The sequence below is a fragment of the Castanea sativa genome, chromosome 1 (genome assembly GCF_040712315.1).
Source record: "Castanea sativa cultivar Marrone di Chiusa Pesio chromosome 1, ASM4071231v1".
Lineage (NCBI taxonomy): Eukaryota > Viridiplantae > Streptophyta > Magnoliopsida > Fagales > Fagaceae > Castanea > Castanea sativa.
In genome coordinates, this window is record NC_134013.1 from 49,679,182 (window position 1) to 49,700,320 (window position 21,139).

General features: G+C 40.0%; 1 long non-coding RNA gene across 1 annotated transcript; it reads right to left on the reverse strand.

Moving 5' to 3' along the window:
• Positions 1 to 15,111: 15,111 nt before the first annotated feature.
• On the reverse strand, positions 15,112 to 16,139 carry LOC142622374 (uncharacterized). Its single transcript, XR_012841898.1, has 2 exons — positions 15,977 to 16,139; positions 15,112 to 15,497 (listed from the first exon to the last, which is right to left on the reverse strand). It is a non-coding gene; the product is annotated as an uncharacterized LOC142622374 (long non-coding RNA).
• Positions 16,140 to 21,139: the final 5,000 nt, after the last annotated feature.

Here is a 21,139-nt window from a genome sequence, read left to right on the forward strand (position 1 = left end):
AAAGAAATCGTATAGAATCATCAAGAAAAAGCTCTGTAAAACTCAAAGAAAACAGGGAAATATCTCCCGGTATCCCAGAAACAGCCACTATAGCACATGCTTGGATTCAAAAGGATTCAAATTTTGCAAATCTTAGAGGCCTAATGGGCCATCTAAGTCTGTAATTTTTGAGCTTATTTGAACCTTGTATTAAGTCTTAGTGAGCTCATTGTAGTCAACAACTAAGAAAACTAATGAAATATTTCCTACTGATTTGAGGATCCCGAGCAATCATTTTGTGTTTTCTTTATTACGTTTATCTGTATTTGATGTTTTTCTTGTTGGTCAATACATATATTCTCGTTTGCTAGTGTATGTGTATTACAGGAGTTTTGCCCTGTGCATCACTTGGTCTGTAAACGGCCCATTTAGTCGTGGTAGACTAAGCCCAGTCCCTTCAAACTACAACTAGAGGGTTTGGGGTCCTTGTTTAAAGCTTGGGCCTAGATACTGTTCAAAAAAGGACTCTCACATTTTGGCGACTCCACTAGGGACTGGGAAAAGGGGAGCGAAGAAACAGTCCCTTCGTAGAGCATGACTCCAAGAGCAAGGAATAGCAAAGGTACCAATGTACCACCCGCAGCATTTGAACCCATAGGAGAAAATGAGGTGGCCTCCAGACAAAGGAACAAGGTGCCTCTGGTAGAATAGGGGGTTGTATCAGGACAAAGGCACGCAGGACAGGAGCCAGACCCCATGACTCGGATGACAGAAATGCTGAAGGATTTGCACAAGAAATTCGCCTCCTCAAAGAGGGCAGGACACAAGAAATCAGGGATAATGTTCCCCTTGTGGTCAACCAGGACAGAGCCCAACCAGAAGGAGGATCAATAGTAAGATGGGGAGCCAACCCCCAATACCTGACGCTGGCAGATGTTAGTGCCCTGTTGGAGCAGGAAAGGGAAAAGCTCTTAAAGATTCCCAAGTAATTTTCCCGGGATCCCCCATTCCCACTAGAGCTCCTCGGCAAGCCATATCCCAAAGGATATGAACCCTCGAAGTTCCATCCTTTTGATGGAAGGAGTGGAAGCGCTATGGAACACGTGAGCAAGTTTGTACATACTATGGGCCCTTATGTAGGAGACAGAGAGCTGTGCCTAAGGGAGTTTGCTAAGTCCCTAGTAAACAGAGCATACACGTGGTACACCAAGCTAAAGCTTGGGTCCATTAGAACCTGGGACGAAATGATGGAGAGGTTTTGCGCGAAGTATTACCCAGGTAAAGACAAGATCACCTTCTAAAGCCTCCAAATGGTGCGGCAAAGGCCAGGGGAAAACCCTGTCCAGTTCATCAAAAGATTTAAAGATGTGTCTCTAGACTGCTATGGAGACCATGAAGAAAAAAAGCTCATAGAGAACTGTATATTCAACATGCTCTTTTATTACAGACTCAATCTCGAAAATCTATGCATAACTCAGTTTGCCGACCTGCTACAGAGAACTAGAAGAACAGCGCAAACTATGAGAATGAAGAGGGTGCTAGTACCCCAGGCCATGACAGCATCAGTTGGAGAGAAAAGGAAGAAGCCTGACGGGAAAATATTTGAGGAACCACCGGTAATCCCATGTACCACGGAAGAATTGAACCAGGTCTTAGATAAGTGGATTCGAGATGGGGTGGTCAGGTCATTTACTGTGTCCAGGCCACCAACTGAAAAAGAGAGGAAGAACCCCTTGTTTTGCAGAATTCATAACTATGTCAAGCACTTCACCAAAGACTGTTGGTCAAGCCCTCCGTAACTAGAATTTTTACAAGAATCTAAGAGAGGGAACCCTAGAACTCACTCAAAAGGAGCCAAAGGTGCAAAGGAACTCTCTACCCAACCACAAAGGAAAAGGGGTGGTGGCTGTGGTGATTCATGAGAACCCAGCAGAAACAGAAGAACCTGAAGGATCCTTCCACCCAAGCACAGTCAGGACTTTCCAGAAGAACCCTAAGTTCAAATCGCTGTTCAATTAGCTAGGATTTGGACTAGAAGCAAGGAGGGTGGTCACAGAGCCCCTCATAAGCATAGCAGCAGATTCAGGAATGGAATGTTTCACAACAAAGTCTCATGCCAGTCGAGCTTACCTAGAGACAACCAACGCATTAACCTTCACTAATGAGGATATGGAGGTTGAGCACCCAGACCATCGCAGATCTCTTTACCTAATGGTCACTATAAATGGTGTCCAGGTCAGAAGGGCATTGGTGGACACAGGGGCGTCACTTAACCTCATTGCCCTAAGTACCTTGGAAACCGTCGACCTAACAGGTAGAAGGATCCTAGGGGTCCCCATGGAGATAACAGGATTTGGAGGCTCGGCAGAATCAACTGAAGGGTATGTGCAACTGGCTATAAGGGTAGGACCCATAGTGGCCCTAACAAGATTCTATGTGATTAATTTGGAAGTGTCCTACCATGTACTGTTGGGACGCCCTTGGCTCCACAAGCATCGCCACATTCCCTCCACCTACCATCAATGTGTTAAGGGGAGATTGAATGGGAAGCCTGTAAGGATCCCTGTAAATAATAATCCTTTCAGCCAAGGGGAGGTGAACTTTGTAGAAACCATGTTCTATGATGAGTTTGAGCTAGATGACGAGAGTCCCGCGCCAGGGACCCCAAGAGCACTTGTCCTAGAAGAAGAGGAAGGAGGTAGTACCCATGATCTAAGAAACCTTTTAGAGAGAAAAAGGCAAACGAGGGAGCCCAGCTCCTCAGGATCCCAGAAGTGTGTTATAGTGAGAGAACCCAGGGGAAGGGTGGTTTATCATTGGTGAAGATGCGCAGGGCCTGAATGCACTATGCAGGAGGGTCCCAGACCACCAGCTTTTAAGGTCGCCTAAAAAGAAATCCCCAAGGAACCAGTTCAGGAGGCCTAAATTCAGCCTGAAGAAGAGCTAATAGAAATAAACTTGGGAGCTGAACTGGGATCCCAGAAGCCTGTCTTCATTAGTAGTCAGCTAACAACGCAAGAAAAGGAGCAATTAGTGGCCCTACTCCAGAGGTACATGGATGTGTTCACATGGACCTATGATGAGATGCTCGGTCTAGATCCAGAATTGGTGGTCCATTCTCTTAATGTGGATTCGGGGGTTAAGCCAGTGGTCTAGCCAACAAGGGTCTTTCACACTGATGTAGAAGCTCAAATAACCCAAGAAGTCAAGAAACTGCTGGCAGCTAGATTCACCAAGCCCATCCAACATCCCAAGTGGCTTTCCAACATAGTACCTGTGAAGAAAAAGAATGGCCAAATTCGTTGCTGTGTGGACTTCCGCAACCTAAATAAGGCATGCCCAAAAGATGAGTTCCCTCTGCCTAATATTGATCTCCTTATGGACTCAGCCGTGGGGAGCTCTATGTTCTCATTTATGGATGGGTATAGTGGGTACAACCAAATCCGCATGGCTGCCAAGGATGTAGAAAAGACAGCATTTAGAACCCCAATTGGGAATTTTTACTACATTGTGATACCCTTTGGCCTCAAAAATGCAGGGGCCATATACCAGCGAACCATGACGGCCATATTCCATGACATGATGCACAAGGAAATGGAAGACTATGTGGATGATATTGTGGTGAAGTAAAAAACTAGGATAGGACACCTCCAGGTACTTGAACAAGTTTTTGAAAGATGCAGGAAATACAAGCTACGCATGAACCCCATGAAGTGCGCCTTTGGGGTGTCTGCTGGGAAATTCCTTGGGTTCCTAGTACACCACAAAGGCATAAGCGTGGATCCAGTGAAAGCCATGGCCATTGCCACAATGAAGAGGCCTACAACTATAAAGGAGCTCAAAAGCTTCTTGGGGAGGGTCTCCTACATCAGAAGGTTTGTGCTAGGATTAGCTTCAGTCACAAGTGGTTTATCCAAACTGTTGAAAAAGGGGACTGAGTTCACCTGGGGAGCTGAGCAACAGGAAGCCTTCTGGGGGATCCAACAGATCATGAACTGCCTTCCCACCCTCCAAGCACTAGTACGTGGGTGGCCCCTGTTGTTGTACTTAGCATCAAACTCCCAAGCGATAGGAGCCCTACTAGTGCAAGAACGTGATGACGGGAATGAGAAACCCATTTACTACATGAGCAGGATACTTAAAGATGCTGAAACCAGGTACCCCAGGATAGAGAAGGCCTGCCTAGTGGTTATCTACGCGTCCCAAAGGCTAAAACAGTATTTCTCGGCCCATCAGATCCTTTTGGTGACTAAGTCCCACCCCATAAAGGCACTCCTCCATCAGCCCCTCTTGATAGGAAGGATAGCATAATGGTTGGTTTTGCTCTCTCAGTACGACATAGGCATTAGGACCCCCAAAGCTGTCAAAAGCCAAGCCATAGCAGACCTGCTAGCCCAGTTCCCCAAGAGTGAGGAATGTTCACTAAGTGAAGAGATCCTCGAGGAGGTGGCAGTAATAGAACTCCCAGGGAAGAAGTGGACGATAAGGTTTGATGGGTCAGCAACGACAACCTCAAATGGACTAGGAATTGTATTAAGTTGTGAAGATGGAGACACCCTACCCCTATCTTTCAAACTAGGGTTTTCCTGCTCAAATAACGCCACTGAATATGAGGCGTATCTGACTGGGCCGACCATAGCACTCGCCATAGGAGTGAGGCACATGAGGGTTTTAGGAGATTCCAATCTTTTAGTCTCTCAGGTGAAGGGCAATTTTGCATTAAGGGAACAAAGTTTGGCAGCCTACAGGACTTGGGCGCAAAGGCTAAAGTAGGAATTTCAAACCTTCACCATCGAGTACACCTAGAGGAGTGAAAACAGGTTCGCCAATGCACTGGCCACCTTGGGATCCCAAATGTCTATTAAAGGATAGAAAACCTTGATAAGGGTAAGCAAGCGAGAACACTCCATCATAGAAGTCCTCCGAAGGATGTTCTCCGAGGAACTGGAGTAGCAAGATTGGAGAGATGAGGTTAAAGAGAAAATAAAAGGGTCAGGACATGAGGGGAGCATCAAAGAGCTAAAAGACTACACTATAATAAAAGGGGAACTATACAAGAGACTGCCTGAAGGGATCCTATCCAGGTGCATCAATGAAAAGGAAGGAAGGGTGAGATTAGAAGAACTACACAGCCAAACCTGTGGGGTTGCAGAAAAGATTAGTCTATACAGAAGAATGCAACCTATGGGGTACTACTGGCCAAATATGAACAAGGAAGCAGCAACCATATAGGAGAAGTGTCAAGGATGCCTACCCTCGATGGACAAGGAAGAGAGTTATGCCCTGTTCATTACAGAAGATTGGAGGACTCCATTCATGGAATATTGGCTCAGTGAATCCTACCAATTGACAAGACATTAGCCCATCGAGTCAAGAAACTTGTAGTCAGATATTTTTTGCAGAATGAGATTTTATTCAAGAAGGGGTACAGTGGGGACCCCTTGAGATGCTTGAGACCAAAGAAAGCTAGAGAAGTAATCAAAGAAGTCCATTCCGGTGATTATGGGAGTCACCCAGGAAAAATAAGACTTTACAAGCAGTTGCTTCTATTGGGGTACTATTGACCAATAATGAAAAGGGACTCCGAGGAGATAGTCAAGACCTATCATGCCTGCCAAATACTCGGAGACACAATTCATACTCACCCAAATGTACTGCAGGACATGACGACACCATGGCCTTTCCACACTTGGGGGCTTGATCTCATAGGGCCTATAAACCCTCCCTCTAATGGCAACATATGGATCTTGGCAGCCACCAAGTATTTTACAAAATGGGCAGAAGCTATCCCTTTGAAAAAAACCACTGGAGCAGCCGTGGCAAACTTCATTCGAGAACACATTATTACAAGGTTCAGGATCCCAAGAGACTGATTAGTGACAATGGGATCTCGTTCATAAATAAGGACATGAAGAGCCTGACTGAGGTATACTGCATCAAGCATGGAAGGTCTACACCATACTACCCATAGGGAAATGGTCAGGCTGAGGCCACCAATAGGGTGATATTGAAAACCCTTAAAAAAATGAAGCATTAGTATGGGGGAAAATGGAGTGACCACTTGACAGATGTGCTTTGGGCATGTAGGAGCTCCGTAAAAATAGCCACAAGGTTCTCACCATTCTCCCTAGTCTATGGGATAGAAGCCATCAGTCCCATGGAGTTAGTTGTCCCTAAACCAAGGGTAGTACTTGAAGAAAATCAGGGGGACACCGAGGACACAAGCAATGAAAAGAGATTGGCAGATCAGGAAAGGGTATAGGAAGAAAGGGAACTAGCTAGGAGGAGAAGCCAGAGGTACCAGCAAAGGATGACTAGGGCGTATGCACAGGCAGTATGCCCAAGGGCTTTCACTGAAGGGCAGTTGGTACTGAGGACAGTAGAATATGTAAGGAGAAACCTCCCGGGACCTTCCAAATTTTCCCCAAAGTGGGAAGGACCCTACATCATTAGAGAAGCCCATGATAGTGGGTATTACTACCTCACAAAGGAAGATGGGACAATCCTGATAGAGTCTATAAATGGGAAATGGTTGAAACCGTACTATGCGTAGGAAAACAAAACTCTCAGTATGCCGGGACCTTTTTTCCTTTTCTCCAATCCACCAAGTATTTTCATCTTTCCTTCTACTTTGTCATGAATTTTGTTTAAGTAGCATTATCCAGGAACCCATGGTAAAAAAAAAAAAAAAACAAACACTCTGGGTTTCTTACTGTTTTAACAATTATCCTATGTTCTTCAAGATTGGCAACTACGTTTTGATTCAATTAAGCCTTTTTTATTTCCTTTAAATTATGGTCAAAATAAATACTGCAAAAATCCAAACATAGGTAGACTTGAGGAGGATACTTGGACTGATGCAAAAACTCTGGCATACAATTCAGGACCCACATCACAATTAGTCTAAAAGTACATGGCCTAGGACCACGAGTACAAAAAAAAAAGAGATACATATATATAATAAGTACCCAGGATACCTAGCCCAGCATTTGGCAAAAGAAAACCTGCCCGATTCATGATTTGGGACTTCCCCGGGGGGGGGGGGGGGCAAAGGACTCGATGTACCCAATTCAGCACCTGAGCAATAAAAGTAATCACCAGGGTACCTGGTCCAGCCCCTACGGTAAAACTCACAAGGACCATGGCTCAGGACTTGATCCATATATACAAAAAAAAAAAAGACAGCAAAACAATATACAAAAAAAAAGATCCATATGATGTTAAGAAGCACAAGCAGTCCTGAACAAAAAGACAATGCAAATGTAGATCCATATTACAGAAAATGGAAGAAAAACCAGAAATAGTGTCTAAGAAAGATAAAGCATATACAGCCTAAATCGTTCTTAAAAAAGGGGGGGGGGAATATATCTAAACTAGCTGAACAGAGGAAGGAGCTAAGGAAGCAGGCCAGTCAGTAGAGAAACGTCTGGAGAAATGGTAGGAACAGCCGAAGGAGGCAGAACCCTTTGCCTTTTGGCCTTCAAGTCCTGCAAGACCTTATTGGCACGAGCTAGAGCCTCCTCGGTGATAGTAATCTCAGCATCTATACTCCTGGAAGCCCGCCTCTGGGATAATATTTGGGCAAGTAAGCGCAGATGCTTCAGCAAGAAGGACATATTGAACTTCGCCTCTAAAAGATCCTACACCACTCCCCTCCATTCCAAAAGTTTATCTTTAGATAAGGAGTCAAGGGAGGAATTTCTTAGAAAGATCAGCACAGCACACAGCAACTCCATCAGTATGTTACCCAGAAATATGCCTCCCCTAAAGCCACTGGTAAAGTCTTCATGGACTTAGAGCAACCCCTCTAGCAATGGCAGACCCTCCGCAGGCACGGAGAAACGCAAGAAGTTGCCATAGGAAGGCTTAAAGTGATGAAAATGGCTCGCAGGAAGGTTTTTAAACTCCAGAAGATCAAAATGGGCCAAGAAGGCAGAGAGCCCCGGGTCAAGGTTTGAGGCAACAGCTTCTGAAGCTTCCCCCATCAATACATCTCCACTTATGGGTGCTAGAGAACCTTTAATCTGCTAGATAGTTTAAGGGGTCTCTGCCTGAGAGACAACAATCTGAGCAGATCCTGCAGCCGCCTCAGGAACCATGAATTAAGGGTCTCCAGCACTTGTGTCAACACTTGCGAGAACGGGCATAATTCAACAAGGAGAGTGGAGCCAAGAAGAAAAGGGGCATAAAAGAAAAAGAAAAAAAAAAAAAAAAGAAAGAGAAGGAAGAGCACCTATGTCAGTCTTCTGTGGTGGAACTTCCTCCTTTTGTTCCTCCGATTTCTTGGAAGACTTTGTGAAAGAACATGAGGCACGTCGAAGAAATGGTGAGGAAACCTTAGCAAAAAGGCTAAAAGAAGGAAAGGATACTGGGGGCTTCGCCATAGGAGGAAGAGGCAAGGGAAGAGCACAAATGGAGAAAGGAGCACAATAAAGGGAGATCAACACGTACCTTCAAAACCTTCTAATTCCAAAGAAGGAGCAGCCTCAGGGGCAGATCGAGCACTGGTTTGACCTAACAAAGAAAAGAGAAGAAGGGAAGCCTAAAAAATATATATATGCGAGGACAAGGTTAAGCGTTTAATGAAAAGAAGAGTGGGGCTTACCTGTTTGAACGGATGGAGACGCGCCTCCCGAGGGTTCTTTACTCAACGTAGGATCAGGCAACACAGTTTTGGCAGGACTAGAAGTCTGCATAGGCTGGGGGTCTTAGGAAGCAAGGGGATAAGGGACTTCAGGATCCCGAGTAGCCAGAGGAGCAGCAAATGGGGGAGATTGGACATCCTGCATTAGCTGCCCAGTCTCTTTAGTTACACCACCACTAGGGGCCTCCTCTTCCACGCCTAGAAAACCAGCAGAAGAAGCAGTAACCACCACTTCTTCCAAAGTCCTACCTGCCACGGGAGGGGACACTTCCACCTACAAAATATAGGTATAAGTGTACAGTACAAGAAAAAAAGGAAGAGGAAAAAGGGCATGAAGAGGGACATACCACGTCATTACCAGATGATTGACTCCTGTCTTTCTTGGGGTCTGACTTGTGTTTGGACTGCAAAGAAGAAAATGGTCACACATCAGAGAAAGAAAGGCACTACAACAACAATGACAAACCATCATAAAAAAAAAAAAAAGAGAAGAAGGAAAGAGGCCTTGCCCTTCTCTCTCTCTCTCTACAGAACCTCCAGTGGTCTTTTGTTTACTACGGGTACGCCCAGAGGGTCCCAGAGGAGATTGGGGTACGAGATCAAAAGATCCCAAAGAACCTTGAGCTGAAGAACTCACAGGAACCTGAGAGAGAGAGGACTCTACCTTAGTCGTTACTCGAGACTTGGGGGCTAAAGAACGCCCAACTTCTTTTCCCACTGCAAGGGAACTCACTCTCTCGGGTTTCTCAAAAACTACCAACTACTTCTGGGACCTCGTAGTCTTTCTTTTCTTGGTGTCAGAGTCAATCCCAACACTTCCCACACCTTCTTCAAGTTCAGCTTGCTTGACCTTCTCCTGCTTAATCTTTTTCTCTTTACCCTTACCTATGGGAGTAGCAGCCCCAATTGCCTCCACTGCCCTTTTTTTAATCGGCACTCCAGAGGAAGCACCAACAATGAGGTTACACCCTGGCCACTCTTCCAGAAAATCTTGAGCATAGCACACCCAACCACCCCTGGAAGCATGCCACTCCGTGATCCTTGTCTTGCTACTTATGGCAGCAGACACAATACCAGCAATAGGGAGGGACAAGCGCCTGTTGGATGTTGGAGGAGAAAGAATAGCAGGGTTAGGAACTCTCCCAATTCTGCTAGAACCCACATAGTCAACAAAGGACTCTTGTACTCTTCGCCAATACCCAGCAAAACCATTAGAGGCAAATACTCCCCTCTGAGAGTTGGGCACCACAAACTGAGGACTCCTATGTGACCAATAGGAGAAGGCCTGAGGTCTCAGGAATGGGTCCAGAGAAGGGAGGGAATGTACTACATCCTTAAACACTGGAGGGATATCCTGATCAAAGCCAAACTGCTGGAGTACCTGGTGTGCTGAGTAATGAGAATACCTAGGGCCACTTGAGAAGGGCACTAGAAGCCATGAAGGATTAACACAACCCAAGTAAGCTAGATTGCTCTCATCACCAGGACGTAAGTCAAAGGTATTCCTTGGAGAATTAAGAAAGGAAGCTAATATAGAGTCACAAGCAAACTCGTGGCTATACTCCCGGGGAGATCGCCACTTTAAGTGCCCTGCCTGATCAAATAACTCGACCAGATTGAGACCACCACCTTTCAAACTAGCCCAACGAAAGATAATGGGGTGGCTATCAGTAGAACTACCTCACAGACCTTTAACTACATCAGGGGATCCCGCGAACTTGTCTTTTACAAATTTTAAATTCCTACACTTTGCTAAAGTAACCGAAGAACGGTCCCACATAAATACCTAAAGGATGGCACAGTGGAGGGACGAGGTGATCACGTAGCAAGAGTCACCTTCAACTTCATCTCTGTGAAGTAGATCCAGTTGAGTGTAAACATGGCCCAAAAACATAGGGGCTAGAGGATACTAAGCACCCCGGGCCATCTTGATTGCCACAGGGAAGAAAACAAATTTAACCCCATACCCAGGGAACTCACTAAACAGGAATTTGCTGAGCTAGAGTGCCAAGAACCCAGCTAGCCTAATCTCCTTGTCTTTCTCCCGCGAAAGATTCATAACCCATCTGCCCATTCTAGCCGGCTTCCCGCCAGGAGAAGCACCACGCCCACCAAAATGGGCATATAACCCATCTTCCACCTTAAGATCCTCGTTAGAAAGATTGATGGTAAAAGGATTCTCGTTCCCAAACATTGGAAGGAGGAAGTTGTTGACCACGTCCTCCAAGGTGATCGTAAACTCACCAACAGAAAAGCAAAAGGTATGAAGGGAAGGGCACCAACGGCGTACCAAGTGCCTGAGACCCTTAGCGTCTCTGAAACCTTCGAGATTCCTGGAAATTACCACTAACTTCAGGATCCCGGCGCACTCTAGACAACCCACGAACTCCCCATCAGAGAGTTCTTTGTCCACCCAAATGGGCCAACCAGAGATTCTCCCAGGAACGAAATCAAAGAAAATAGGGACCGCCTCCCGAGATCCCTGCCTAATCTGGAGATCTAAAATCTCTCTTGGGTTTGGCACCTGAGCGGAACTGGCAAAACCGACCTCGCCAAAGAACACACAAACATGAGAAGAGGGAGGCGCCTCACCAAGGGGCACCCTAGGAAAGAACAAGTTGGGAGTGTACAAAGGGTCCCATAAAGGGAAGGCGGGACGCTCTGTAACTCCCTGTGATTCATCTTGCGCAGAGCTAGAGGAACCCTCGCCTTCAGAAGGGCTGGGAGTACGTTCCCTCCTTTTTTGTGATGAAGAGGAAGCCATTGGAACGGCGGGCATGCTGGAAATAGAGAAATCGAAGAATGGAGAACACAAGGATAAAAAAAAAGGGAGAGAAAAGGCAGGAAGGCAAATTAACTGAGAGAAAAAAGATAGGCTTGAGAATGAAAAACTCTGAAAAAATATATATATATATATATATGTGTGTGTGTGTGTGTGTGTGTGTGTGTGTGTGTGTGTGTGTGTGTGTGTGTGTGTGTGTGTGTGTGAAGTAATCGTAATAATGGCACTAAAAGTAGTTAGGGAAGACAATGTATGGAAAGACGCGCTAGTTGCTAAATTTAATTTCAAGAAGAAAGTTATTAGCAGTTATTAATGGGAGTTACAGGGAACAAGAAAAGTGGAGGGAGGAAGTTTTTTTTTCTGTTCCCACTTCTTTTTGTTAACTGCCATGTCCCGTATAAAAAGGAAAGAAGGTACAACGTGCAAATAAGACCAAGATACTCAAAGTCAACAGTAAGTTAGGACACTGAAAGAAGAAAGAAGGGAACTTGAGGACGGTCAAAGTAACAAAGAGGGAAGTTCTACGAAAACTGAAACTCTACATTACTCACACGTGGGCCGCAGGCAACCCACAAGCTCGAGGGGCTAAATGTTGAGGTCTAAAAAAATCATGCTAAAAGGCCCAAACAAATGGCACATCGGGCCAACCCATGGGAATCAAAAGAATTGAGGAAAGGAAATCGGGCTTACAAATGAAAGAAGGATGATGGGCCTAGGGCCCTGGATCCATGAAGAGGCAAGACTTATAGCCCATAAAACAAAGGGAAAAAGAAGTCAGCCCAATAAAAAAAAAAAAAAGAAACCAAAGAAAGACCAAAAAAATAAGGGAGCTAGGCTAGGAAGCCAGAAGCTGCTTGGGATCCCTGGGTGTGCAGCATGGATAAAGGGAGATTAAGACAGCTCAAAGAGGGATTAAAAGGCACCAGGAACGAGAAACAGATGAGCCCTTCTCGATGCACCCAGTGATGCAGCACAAAGCCTGAGGACTTGGAAAGCAACGACTCAGGAGCAAGAAGCCAATGCCTCGAGGAACCCAGAAAAAGAGATCCACGAAAGGAAATGGCTGGAGAAACTTTCAGATTGGCAGAAGAAGACTCTACTTACTGGGAAAAATGACAAAAGGGGAGGGGCGGCTAAAAGGAGGTAAGTACGAAAAGGGAAGACTAGAGAAAGAAAGGATTGGAGAAAGAGCAAAGTTAAAGGTTCGGCTCCCAAAAGGGCACCTCAGAACAGAAGGTCAGCAAGACACTTTTAAAGAAAAAAACACCAAAAGAAGAGAACTATGGAAAATAAGGAAATGATCAGTTGACAAAAGGGCTAAGACAAACAGAGGGCTCTAGTACCCAGGGAGCCAAGGGGAAAGAATCAATGGTACTCCAGAACCCTAATGTGACACTATAAAAGGAAGAAGCAGTCAACTAATGAAATATTTCCTACTGATTTAAGGATCCCGAGCAATCATTTTGTGTTTTCTTTATTACGTTTATCTACATTTGCTGTTTTTCTTGTTGATCAATACATATATTCTCGTTTGCTAGTGTATGTGTATTGCAAGAGTTTTGCCCTGTGCATCACTTGGTCTGTAAATGGCCCATTTAGCCGCGGTAGACCAAGCTCAGTCCCTTCAAACTACAACTAGAGGGTCTGGGGTCCTTGTTTAAAGCTTGGGCCTGGATACTGTTCAAAAAAGGACTCTCACACTACCTAAGCAAAAATCACATGCAAGTCATGTGCTATTAATTTCTGTCTAACTTAACAATAAAATTAACGTTGGGGTGCAAAATGTAACAAATGTCATAATTTGGGTTGTAAAGTGTGCATTCGAATAGTTTAGTGTGCAAAGTGTAAGGGCATAAAAGTAATATTTTAATTGATAATAAGTAATATTTTAATTATTTAATGAGTACAAAAAAATTATTTCTTGTACGTTATGTATTAAGGGCATAAGAGTAAATAACATAAACTACATTTTCCCTCTTCTCACATTTCTCCTCAAACAAACAAAAGAATTTTTCATCATTTCACTTTTCTACCACTCAAACCAAACACACCAAGAGAAAACAAAAATTTCTTATATTCTCCCCACTTTTTCATCTCCTCCCAATTTTTTATCATCCCACTTTTCCATCCCCAACCAAATGAATCCTTAGAAAAAATTCTCATTTAGCAAGCAAGAAGTTACACTATTATGAGGTCTAGGGGTGAAATAGTGGTAACAAATAGCCTTCTCTCTCTCCCTTACCACCTCTCTCAAATTTCTCTTCTTGCTGTCTAAGGAAAAATGTTTTAGACATGGTGTTCAAAACATTTTTCCATACATTTTTGTCATTGTAATTTCGATCTCTTTTTTTAAAGCTTCATCAGCCATTGGTCATCATTCGGAATTTTGGGCTTGAATCTCCAAAAAAACAATCATCTTTAAAACTCAAATGGAGTTTTGGGCTTTTTCTAGCATTTCTTCTCTTGTCACAAAAACGTCTTGGACAATATGTTTGAGAGATGAGAAAAAACCAAAAAAAATTTGTATAAAATATGTTTTCCATAACATTTTCAGGAAGTCGAGCAAACACTTGAAAATTTTTCTTGAACATTTTCAGAGATTCAATCAAACGTACACTTGAAACATTGTCACCAAAAGACGAAAAAAGCCATTAGAGTTCATAAAAAGGAATACACAATGAGAGTTCCTAAAATAAATTGACAATCATCTAATAGAAACATGAATAAGAATAATAATAATATTTACAAACTCTAAGGGCTAGAAGCGACTTATATCTTGCAAAAACAAGAAACTCTCAGGTTCACATAAAATGAAGAGTTTTTTTTTTTTCTTTACAAGATAGAAATTCTACTCTAATTTAAATGTATATGTATGTGAAGCTCACTCCCAGAGACTTAAACTCCAGTCTTTACCTTCCATACCCTACAAGACTTGTAAAGTGACCATCGCACTAAGTGTAGACAGTGGTGAAGAGGGTTAATTTCATGGTTAAGATTTTATTTTCCTAAATTTGAGTGTCGAAGTATCATGTCATTTAAAATTTTAAATGACATGATATTGGTTTATATACCTTTAAATCTGTAATATTTAATATTAATCATGAAATTGATCAATTTCAGGCGGAGAGAATCCTATTGCAATCTTGCGAATCAACTTTGACTGACTCTGGAACAAGGCTTCTTGTTGGAGGGGTCATACTTCACAGCACACTTGGCAAGAGCTTTCTTATCACCAGCATGTGTCACAGCAACTAAATGGTCAAACAGCCAAAAAGTTATAGGTTGCAAATCCTCTAACATAATAGTGGTATGGGTCGATTCCCATTAATTATGCAATAGTATGTCGCTATATTCTGGGAGTCCTGAATAATTCAATTCTTGTGATAAAGAGGAAACTGATGAATTAGTCGTTTAATTCTACATTCCTTAATGTCTGTTCATGAATGGTGCAAATAAGGACATCATGTAAGTTTGTTATCGGCTAGCTACTATATATAACATGATTATTATGCGTGACTTTTCTTGGTATTTACTCTTGATTCGTCCAGTTACTAAATCTAGTTTGAATGTGCCGATAGTTGCTGCTTTACTTCTCATTTTTTGACTACTTCGACTTCTGCTCAAAATCTTTTTCCCGTCAATCCAACTGAGAGACTAGACTCACACCAGAACTTTAATCAAAAGGCTAGTCGCTACATAATTAGAATTTGTATAAAAGTCTCTCAAACAAGCCAACAGCTCTTTAATTTTGCAAACAATATTACATCAAATTATTATGGAGTGCATGACAAACTCCAATCCTACAGATCTCTTATTTTGCAAAAATTACATCAAACTATGATGGAGTCCATCACGAACCCCAAACTATGTATCACACAAAACACACTTTATTAATTCTTAATTACTACTCTCCACGAGAATAATCAACTTTATCCTTATTTATTGATGAACTATTCATATCTCAAGGGGTTGGAGGTGGAGGTGGCTTATGGACTATTGGTGGATTTGGCCGCCTATAGAAGGGCGGAGGTGGCAGATTTGGAACTCTTGGCCTCCGACAATTTTGTCTAAATGGATTACAGACCCTGCCACCTGAGATAAGAGATAAAGTTATAAGCATTTGATCATATTGAAGAAATTAATAAGGAAAACATATATAGGCCACAACAATGGGAACTAAAGTTCAATTTATTGAAAATCTCAAAAAATGAAAGTAGGCGATAGCTAGTTAGTATTTGGTTAGAATTTATCAGAAGCACACTATTTTTTTGAGGTGAATAAGTGGTAATTTTTAAGGTGATTAAAAACAAGAAAACTCATTTCAATATCAGCACATAGAAAACTAATTTTGAATTACTTTCATTTTGGATCAACTATTTGAAACAAGATTATATTCAAAATATTTATCAACATAAATGAGTAACTGTGTTAGTCTGTAAAATCTTACTCAATGAAGTGCCTATTGTATTTTTTTTTTTTTTTTAAATCAGAAGATTAGTTTAAAATGTGTGCTGGAATATAAATTTAAAACAGAACTATCTACTAGAAAGTAGAAATTAGTGCTCTCTTACCAGGTTTTGGTTTAAATTTTGGTATTGGAACCCTAAAGGTAACACTTGAAGAAGGAATGAAAAAAGTGGAAACCAAGAGAAGGCAGACAATTAGAAAGGCCTTCATTTTGATTTTTGAGAGTTAGGGATGCTAGGTTTCTCTACCTTGATCTTATTTATGGACAATCCAAGCAGGAGCATGTGTGTGGACTATTAAACTCACTGGAACAAAACAAAGTATCAACTGGGATATAATTGAAAAGTATTACAGTATTAAAAGTGTAACACAAAATCAAAATAGAAGACTTAGAAAAAGTTGATTAGAAGACTTAAAAATTGACAAGGGCAGAGTTTTCTCTACGTTTAAATTGACAAGGGCAACGTTTTCTCTACGTTTGCTTATTAATTAGTTATTTATTTATTTTCGAAAAAGATTGAAATGCATTGCCTTTACTATTCTTTTTAGGTGCTATCTTTAGTTCACAAATCTCGACGTAAAAGCAGAAATAAAAATAAATAAATAAAAATTTGAACCTTACTTTAATTGTGGAAAGATGAATGCATTTGTTTTTTTTTTTTTTTTTTTAATTTTTACAATGAATTTAATTTTTATTCTTTGTTCAAATTTAAATATTTTGGTTTTCCTTTTAAGACATCCCAAAATACATGTAAAGTAGATAAATTTATTTCCTCACAATTCTATGTTAATCTGCACTTTTGTAAAACTAAAGAACAAAGAAAAATTATTTCAATCAAAACGTGTAACTTAGGATGGAATAAATAGATTATATGAGATCGAAGCTATCAAAATTAAAGAGAATTCATTGGAATTGTGCTTCTCCTATTTCTACTTAAATATCAGTGAAGTATGACTCAACTGTCTTCCCCGTTCTAGCACTACTTCAATGGAGTTCTCATTTTGGTGAATTTTTAATTTTGGTTTCAATGCGCAAAATATTTTTAGCAAAATAAGTACATGCATCCTTATAAGTCATAACCCCGCTAATTAGTAACCTCATTAATCTATCAAATTATGGTCTACTTTTCTATATAATATTGTTTGAAATGTCTATCTAAATTATGTAAATTGAGAAAACTAACATAATAGTTCAAATGTAGTTGACCCAGGGCGGCCCTAGGCCTAAGCTTTAGGCCATGGCCTAAGGCCCCCTAACATGCAAAGGCTCCCAAATATGGGGCAATAAGTTTTTTTTTTTTTTAATTAAAGAAAAATAAATATCATATCATTATCACATTAGTTTGTAAACCTTTTGTAATAAAATTTATAATAAGTTTAGCGTTTTCTTCACAAAAAAGAAAAAGAATTAATAGAAATGCAACCTAATTTTCATTAAATGAATGAAAATGCCAAAACTAATACAAATTTTACGACAAAAAACTTATAAATTAATGTGATAATAATATGATCAGTATCACTTAAACAGTATAATAAATGAATGTTTGAATAATTTTTTATTTATTATTGATATGCTAGTTTGTAAAACCTATACAGTAAGTATCATTAGCTCACTTTGAGTGAATTATATTAGTCATATTAATAAGTATGAATTAATAGTAGATTTGAAATTAAAAAAATATAAATAATAAAAAAATAAGCTAAATATTATATAAGTGATATTTAGATATAAAAAGTGTCTTTAAAATTTTCGCTTTAGGCCTCAAATTATCTTGGGTAAACCTTGTTGACCTTAAGTCTTCACCAAGTTGAAACACGAAAATATTTGGAAGTGATCATCCAATTCTTCATGAAGAGTCAAAGTGAATATTTTAAAGCATAAAAGACCAAAATAAAATTTTCCTTAAAGGCCAAATGTGTACTCTAGTTAAAATATTACAATAACTTAAAAAGTTTGAAAATTCTCTCTAAATTTGGTAAATAGAGAAAGAAAACTAACAAGATAGGAATTTATTTAGTATTTATTAATTTTTTTAGATTGGAACATTTGTTAATCACCCGAGTCTTCACTAATTCCAAAAATAATAGAAAAAAGAGGTACCACTTTTTTGTCTGCTTAACAATGACTTATAATTGCCAAAAAATAAAACAATGACTTCCACATAAAAATCTTCTACTGGTCCAATTCAGACAGCTTTGAGTTAGGTGGCTCCAAATTTTGCAATGTGCGTGCAATGACTGCAATCTAAAGTACTGGCCTGGTGTCGTTATTTCAGCAACTTTTTTTTCTTAGAGCTTTATACTTTTTTTTTTTCCTCCTAGGCAAAAAAAAAAAAAAAAAGCCATGACATTGAATTAAAAAGAAATTTCAAGGCAATGGTCCGATCAATGGGTTTTCCTCGGACATATTTCGTGGATATTGCATGGTAGCAATATGTCTACCTCAATTCAACATCATTGAATTCTGTCGTTTCGTCTTCAAACACGGTATTAGTCTATAGACAAAGAAAAATCAATTACCCTTAACAAAACTTGAAATGGTGAAAAAAAAAAATCTTTTCATGTCCGTTAAGTGTCACACGAACCTTTTCTTTTGAGAAGAATGTCACACCAACTTATATAAAACAATCAATCTCCAAAAAAAAAAAAATTTATATAAAACAATGTAAATTTTAATATATTAAAATTATGTTCTTTTTTTCACATTAGGGAAGGAAAAATATTGCTAATAGTTTTGTAGCTCAATGAGTTAACATCTTCTTCTTAAAAAAAAAAAAAATTAGGACCTCCTCTTGTTTTTTTATTAAAAGACATACATAGATCAAATCTCTCATCTTCATTATAACTATCAAATTATAAAATTAAAAAAAAAATTGTGACTATATGTATATATTCAAAACGGTTTTTAAAACTTTCTTGCCTTTTTTTCATACAAAATTACATTTTTCCAGTTTTGTTCCCCAATGGAAGTGAGAACACATCCAGTGATCCAACACTAATTGCTAGGATTTTCTCATTCCTCCAACAAAATGAAACACACAATATGATTTTTGTCACAAATTAAGCAAAATTATTCTCAAGGAGAGAGAGAGAGAGAGAGGAAACAAAATTTTTCCCCACACCACATATGGAATGCTTTGTAAAAATAAAAAATAAAAACTGAGGAAATCCTGAATTTCCCCATCTCCATGGCTGTGATTAACATTTAAAATGCTAAAGTGATAGCAAAAAGACCTCATTAGAATATATTGTTTTATGCCTCTAAATCTGTTGGGTTGGCCCAACGTTGTCATTGCTAACAACCTTCTCTCTAAACATTTGTTAGATAGTTTAGACCCAATTGATTGATTTTAATCCAATTGACCCAATTCAATTAGTTAACCGATAGAGTATATTCTTGGATTTAGATTTTTTTTTTTTTTTTTATAGAGAATTTCAATCTATGACACCCACGCCTGATAATAATTTTTTATCATCAAACCTAATCAGTTTTAGGTGTAGACGAAGATTGAACCTCATATTTCTTATTTAACTAATCAGAAACTTTACCAATTGATCTAACTAGAACCCACTCTTAGATTTAGATTTGATTAGTTACATAGCAGTAATAAAATGTGGAAAGATAAACAGCATCACAAATTAGCCAACTGACTAAATTTTAGTCCAAGACTTCTAGTTTGCACACATTGGATTGCATGAAACTACTATGGAATGCATAATGCTGACTAGGAATTATAAGAGGCATCACAATTCACAAACCCCAAAATATGTATTATAAATTAAGGGTAGGATTGATACTGGGTCAGGTGGGGTCGGTATTCAAATAGCCACTCGCAACCTGACTTGATAAATGTAAGGTTTGCCAGGCAAAAGCCGGACCCAAGCCCAAATATTTGGGTCTAAAGTGGGGTTGGTTTATCAGGTCTCGGGTGGGACTATCTTTTATTATTATTTTATCAAATTTCCCCGCCCACGTTGTTTTGGGCCTCTATGACATGATAACATGAGTTGAAATCTGCTGACTTGACCTGAACCCGCCCGTTTTAACCAGATCTAAATCCGAAATATTTGGCCCAAATAAAAAACAAACCAATCTATAGCTTGCCTGTTTCTTTTGCGGGCCAACCTAACACAACTTGACTAACCTGTGATTTGACCCATTTTTTAAAACTTTTTTTTTCCCTAAAAACTATACATGCATAGACATAAAGGCATAGAGCACTATACTACACTAACTAGCCATTTAGTAGCAACCAGTGGTAGTGTCCATGCCCCCACATTTATTAAAAGAAAAAGTTAATTAAAGGGAAAAAAAATACAAAAAACAAAAGTATCTACAATTACACGTTTACACTACTAAACATCTAATTTAAGTTATGGGCAAAACTTAAATATAGTACCTTAGGTACAGTGCCTTAGATTCCCTACTTAAAATTTTAACATCTGTCCAATTTAACATTCCAAACAAACGGCGTTAACCCATGGCTTAATTTTTTTTTCTTTTTTCCTTCTTTTTTTTCCTTTGCAGAGAGAGAGAGAGAAAGAATCAGAGATCAAAGAAAAAAGAAGACAGAATCATAGATCAGAAAGGAAGACAGAATCATAGATTAGAAAAGAAAGAACCATAGATCAGAAAAGGAGAAAGGAAACAGTACACATACATACACACACACCGACAGAAAGAGAGAGAAAGAATCATAGATCAGAAAAGAAGAAAGCATCATACATACTCACAAAACAATCACAAATAAACATGTACAAAAAATCCCAAATCCCAAAATTTTACCCATACCGTTTCTCCCTCTCTCTTCAGTCTTGCTCTCTGCCTCTCTCAGCTTTGCCTTTACAATTTTTGCATCTCACTTTTCCTCTTCACTGGTTAGTGGACACTAATCTTAAAAGTTAAATCCCTTCCATTGGTGGCTCCACATTTCCTCCGATCTAGTCTATTATTTACTGCTCAAACTCACGGTTGAGGTATCTCTCTCTGATGTGTGGGTTTTTTTATTTCAAATATTATAAACCTTGTGGGTTAGTGGGTGGAATTTGTGGGTTGTGACTGTTGAGTGATGACTGATGATTCTTCTTTTCTGATCTATGATTCTCTCTCTCTCTCTCTCTCTCTCTCTCTCTCTCTCTCGGTGTGTGTGTGTGTGTATCTGTTTCCTTTCTCCTTTTCTGATCTAAGGTACTGTACCTAAGTTTTGCCTTTAAGTTAAATAGTAAGTAGTAGAGTCAAATACTATGACTAAGTTATTAACACTTCG